At 49.0% G+C, this 4,409-nt stretch overlaps 1 protein-coding gene across 1 annotated transcript in view; it reads right to left on the reverse strand.

The window, feature by feature from the left end:
- The window catches only part of LOC118313043 (protein ELFN1-like), a 32,269-nt gene extending 28,543 nt beyond the window's left edge, over positions 1 to 3,726 (reverse strand). Inside the window, exon 1 of the mRNA XM_035638251.2 lies at positions 3,661 to 3,726. The gene's annotated coding sequence lies outside the window, so the exon portion shown is untranslated. The remainder of the gene's footprint in view (positions 1 to 3,660) is intronic.
- Positions 3,727 to 4,409: the final 683 nt, after the last annotated feature.

Genomic DNA, 4,409 nt, shown 5'->3' on the forward strand with positions numbered 1-4,409 from the left:
TCTGTTGATCGTTAAGGATTCTGTTACGGCTCTGGTAATAATGTTGGTTTTTTTTACGTAACGGAGAACAAATGCTTTTGATGCGTCGGCCCCAGTCGAGCACATGTGGACGTTCTAGCTCTTTGTTGCTCTCGTATTCGTTTGTTATTGTTCTTGAATATAAATCTTACCGGGACAGAGTCTGAAATATAGAAAGTCATTTTTTTGCCTCTCAATTATGTCGAATCTCAGCACAGTCACGACTTTTTATTTCTCCAATTAAATGAATCACTACCTTTGTGAACCACACACAGATTACGCAAGTTGCAAGACACTGCACACGTCTAAGGACATTAATGTGCCGTATTTGACACACGGCGTTTTATTTTGAAAGTGATTCACGAACAACAAGTTTTATTGAAACTATATAGTTTGACTATATTGTCAATCCACTTACAATGGGTTATAAATGTATTAATAAACACTTACATCTGCTTGTAGCGACATCGTAGTGTGTAGCAAACATGAATGCAATTCAAGGTCAAGTGTAACTAATGTGCACCTTCAAAACAACAAATCACCTAAATCACATGTCACATAGCAGTGTGCACGCATGGTGCTACTGTGCACACACACTATCAGGACTTTTTCGACACAGATCACGGCTCCAGAAAATTGCGTATGCATTGTTTTTGTGCGTATATATCATTTATTCATGTGCCGACTCGGCGTCACGACACGCACACACTTGTCATGTGAAATTTTCCAATTTTCCTAAAAATCACTCTTCATTCCCCTTCACACATGAACCACCCCCCTCTCTCTCTCTCTCTCTCTCTCTCTCTCTCTCGTGCCCCCTTTTTCCTCTTCTACTTCCTCTCCTCCTCCACCTCTCTTCTTCTCCTCCTCACGCACACGAGCTGCTGCCGAGCTCCTCGTCTCCTTCCCCACACATGCACAGAGGTAAACACACACACACACACACACACACACGGCCTGGCGCAAAAATAGCATTCAGCTCCACATCCATCTCTCATTCTGGGCTCAGAGATGAGAATCCTTTGGCAGAGATTTCGTCGCTCTCCCTCACACACACACACACACACAAACACACACACACACACACACACACACACACACACACAAACACACACACACACACACACTCTATCGCTCTCTTTCTATCTTGACACACAAATTGAATCGGTGGTCTTGACAGGGCAAGAGGACAGGGAGGACGACTAAAAATCATCTCATTACATACACCCTTACACATACACATCGCCTCACAGAACCGCACACACACACACACATACACACACATACACACACACGCACACACACATACATACACATACACACACATACACGTACACACACATACATACATAAACACATACACACACATACACACACATACATACACACACGCACACACACGCACACACATACATACACATACACACACACACACACGTACACAAATACACACACGCGCGGGCACATATCCAGACAGACGTGGACAAACGGGTCATTCACACGCATCAGGGATGTGAATAGCAAAGCCTTGAATCCTGGTCAAACATCGTTTGGTGTGTAAACGCTGACAGACGAGGGCGGGAGGCCACGCGTGACACCGAGAGGGATCAGAGGCACTTGTGTGACTGGAACAACAGGGACGGACGGCGCTACGGCGGAGCGCGCTCATTTGTGCAGGTCGAGAGCATGATGATTGTGACCCAGCCCGCGAACGATGAAGGTCACGGCGATAATGTAAGCAGTGAAACAATGATAATGACTGCGCGCGTTCTCTCTCTCTCTCTCTCTCTCTATCAATCTTTATCCCCCCCCCCCCTTCGCCCACAAAGACTGCGGTTCCTCGGCCGCACACTGATGTTGTTGATGGCCTCCGAGTGGTAACTCCGGCTCTGACTGACGGCTTCTGCAGCCGTGACTGCAGCTGGAGAGTTCAACGTGTCGCCGGAGAGACTATGGATCTCTCTCGCGGGGCGGATGTCATCATGGCAAGATGTGCAAAAAAAATCTCCCGCTGCTAAATTTGTTCGGAAGAATGTTTGTCCACAGCTACGATAGAAAAATGGGTTCGAGCCGGGTGACGGCTTTCCATAGTTGGAATCATTTCGGTTCATCTATTTAAAGCAGCGGACGAACTGCTGGTGCATCGGAGAAGTGGAGAGACTTCTCGTCTCACGTGCGTCGATAACTGGGCAGCGGGGACGAGCCATGAAAGTCTCACTGGCGTGGCTTCATCACCCGCTTAAAGTGGCCGGGTGTAAATGGGTCTAAGCGGCGGCCCCTGTGACCCCACGGGGCGGTGACAGGATGATGGCGAACAGTAAAATGTAGTGTAACCACAGTACAAGCAGAGGGCGGAGTCGTCGAGTCAGCGACGCATCGACATCCACCTAAAGTCTGTGCCTCTCTGTTGAAGCCGTGGAAGCCAAATCTCCGTCTCCTACACGCCAACGACTGGCTTCAATGCTGCGGCAGCGTGGTGCCGGCGGTGGCGACAGAAAACGATTGCTTATCCACACACCGAGCAGATACCGAGCAGCGTGGACACAGACTTGGGAGGCATGTTTTTTGGGCCACCTGGTGACTCTAATTCCAGTGTTTACTCTGAACTCTTCGGCTCTCGCTCTTTTAGCTCAATTTTTAATCTCCACCAGCTCCTGAGGGAAATATCGGGGTTGTTTTTTCACGCAGCTAAAACGCTCCGCTGTGTTTCGCCAGCTACAGTCGCTAACCGTCTCTCTCTCTCTCTCTCTCTCGGCTGCTGCTTGTTGCCGGGCAGGTGTAGTGCACGGCGGGTTTTTTAGGGGAGAAGCGAGACTGAACCATGACAGTGCAATTGTGGGCCATAAAACAAACAAACCAACTGAAATAATCGCCTCACGGTTGTACGCCTCCCTCCACCGACGTCACGTTGCAGGAAGTACGGTCACGGTTCTTCGTCATGGACTTTGTCCTGTGAGGTCACTTGGCCCCTGACCTTTAACCTCCAACGTGTGGTCCAGTTCACCCTCGAGTGCAAAGATCTGAAGACATTCCCTCAAGGTCGTTCCCTTTGACGGATTGGACGCAGCAACCTGGCAACGCAATGCCTCCGGTAAATCTGAGAGCAGAGCGGAGGGCAGCCGAGGAGTCGGCCGACAAACTTCTGTCGGTTCCTCGCTTCTCGCGACGCCTTTGACATACGACAATCATGTGATCCACAATCAGAACAGAATCAGAACTCCGTCAGCACAACTCCAGAAAAAGAAGAAGATACACACACACACACACACACACACGCAGTCACACACACACACACACGCAGTCACACACACACACACACACGCAGTCACACATTGCAAAATACACTTGTGTATTTGGGGCATGAACGTTTTCTCAGAGGAAATAAAGGGTAAATCAAATGAAGGGCATCCTGCTCGTGCTGGTTCATGTTCCCATGCACATGGAAGCCCCGTAGGCAATGCTGTCAAAGTAAAGCTTGCTCTTGATGTTCGCCGCATGCCCCTTTTTTTTTGTTCTTCCTCTCTGGACTCAAAGCAACGTTGGGCATCTTCTCACCGAGCGGAGACGTTCGGCGTTCTGAGGCGGAGACGAGGGGCAGAACGGGAAACGGACGGGGGACAAAGAGGAAGGACTTTTTTTTACCTGCTGCTGATGGAGGACCTCTGTGAACCAGACGAGCCTTCAGACGTTTCACATCACTATATCAGAAAGAGAGGAAAGGGGGGGGGGGAGAAGGGGGCGGGTGGTTAGAATGACAGAGGTAAGTAAATATCAGAAAAATCATGTGGCAGCAGCACAGATTGACAGTTTGCCACATTAAAAGGCTGAAGCGGGGGCGGCTGCATCAGGCTGCATTAGACACAAAATGCAAAAGTGGAAATCCAGTTTGGACTTATTTTTTTTTCCCCTGGTTACTTAGTGAAACTTGTTAAGTAATAATAGTGAAGAATGTGTTTATATAACACACCTCAAAGCTCTATGTGTGTCAGGAGGGGTGGAGAGATACACTGGGAAATAGGACACGGGGGGGCGGGGGAGCGAGGGATTCTGGTAATAAGGGCTGTGTGCAGAGAAAACAGAGGGGGATTCCCATTAGAGAGACAGATGAAGGAACGGCTGAGGATGACAGCAGCATCTGACAGTTGGCAAGTCAATGATGGACAGGGAGCGGGAGACGGAGAGAAAAGAGCTCCCGTTTCCAGGGCTAATCCATGGCTCCTCTGCCTCACCGGGGGGGGGGGGGGTGATGGTTAAGGTTAGGATAAGGAGCTAGGGAAAGCGTAATGTCAATTAGAGTCCTCATAGAAAGACGAGAATATGTAATTGTGTGTGTGTGTGTATGGTGGAATATGAAAAAATGGAAACGACGTCCTGCAATAACCCAGTACAAT

The sequence above is a fragment of the Scophthalmus maximus genome, chromosome 8, assembly GCF_022379125.1.
Source record: "Scophthalmus maximus strain ysfricsl-2021 chromosome 8, ASM2237912v1, whole genome shotgun sequence".
NCBI lineage: Eukaryota > Metazoa > Chordata > Actinopteri > Pleuronectiformes > Scophthalmidae > Scophthalmus > Scophthalmus maximus.